Below are 1416 nucleotides of genomic sequence, written 5' to 3'. Positions count from 1 at the left end.
CTCTAAAAATCACACGAGTGAGCTACCTTTTATAGCCAAGTATCCAACCAGCCGGTGAAATGAAATTCTGACGCAAAATGTTTGGGCGGGCCATGTGTCAAAATTTTTAGCTCGTGCCGAAAAATGTATGAGAATTTCATTTCACCGACTGCTTGCAAACATACTTGACAGAATTATTACTTATCTCATGTAATGAACTCTCTCTGTCACTTACAACGAAACTTTTGAATTTACCGGTGAATTTGGCTCAAATAGAAACCTCGTGTAAAAGACAAAGTTATAGAGTTTTATTTTTGAATAATGGTTAGTTAAAGTAACTAGAACTGGTACAATAATTATAAGAAATCGTAAACTGTATTGGAATGAAATTGAATTTGAAATTGAAGTTCAGGGGTGATGACCGAACCCACAATCTTCAACTTGCCGGGCTGTTGCTCTAACCATTGAGCTACCGTGGACATCTTCTTTTCAAATCCAATTTTTGAACCGTTCTTTCAAATACTACGTCACAGCTCGTATCGTGTGTTGTACACAAAGCTGATCAATTGTCGAACTTTCTTCAACACACACATACTCAACATGTAACGCTGTCGTTTTCCGTACATACGAACATTTACTGTCTCCTGCATTAATTCAAATCGAATTTATTCGTATAGTCAACATCAATTCGATGTCATCATTATATGAACGCTGCATTCATTTGGAGACATGAGAATAACTCAAATTAGATATCAAAAGGGGTCAGGGTTCAAAAATTGGATTTGAAAAGAAGATGTTCACGGTAGCTCAATGGTTAGAGCATCAGCCCGGCAAGTTGAAGATTGTGGGTTCGGTCCCCATCCGTGAACCAAATTATAGAGGTTTAGATTCTAGTCGATGCGTGTTTCATTGTTTCCCTAAAAAGTCGCTTATTTGGGAGCTATGAGCGTTTTAAGTGCGTCAAATTTTCTGCCAAATTTTCGAATTTCGCCAAATTTTTTATTTCTGGATATTGTATTGCTTGAGTTGACAACCAATGAAACCACTTCGTTACGAGAAATTATTTATTGTTTATCCCTTGCATTCGGTCGATTTACTGACCATAATCATGGCTAAAACAATAAACTTCCAAAACGATTCTAAATTGAAGATAAACTTCGTTGTAACTTACGTTGATTCTAATATCGCAAACAATTCTAATTGGTTTCTAAAAAAGAATTTAGTTTCGTGGCCGCAGATTATATCTGGGCTCAATATTGCGACTATTATTGTTTACGTTGACATTATTGATGTTGTCATTTGTAAGAACATCTGTTGCTGATGGGTTATTGTACGAGGTCGGTGCCGGAGGGAAAACTGGGGAAATGTGCGCTGCGTCGGATTTGAAGTTCACTGTTTCAGTGCCATGAAGAATAATCTGATTGGCCTCGTGAATCT

The 1416-nt window shown here is 37.2% G+C and overlaps 1 non-coding gene across 1 annotated transcript; it reads left to right on the top strand.

The window, feature by feature from the left end:
• The first annotated feature begins 775 nt into the window (after positions 1–775).
• On the top strand, positions 776–848 carry Trnaa-ggc. Its single transcript has one exon. It is a non-coding gene; the product is annotated as a tRNA-Ala (tRNA).
• The last annotated feature ends 568 nt before the right edge of the window (positions 849–1416 follow it).

The sequence above is a fragment of the Bradysia coprophila genome, unplaced genomic scaffold (genome assembly GCF_014529535.1).
Source record: "Bradysia coprophila strain Holo2 unplaced genomic scaffold, BU_Bcop_v1 contig_193, whole genome shotgun sequence".
Classification (NCBI taxonomy): Eukaryota; Metazoa; Arthropoda; class Insecta; order Diptera; family Sciaridae; genus Bradysia; species Bradysia coprophila.
This window is presented reverse-complemented; position numbering and strand designations above follow the sequence as displayed.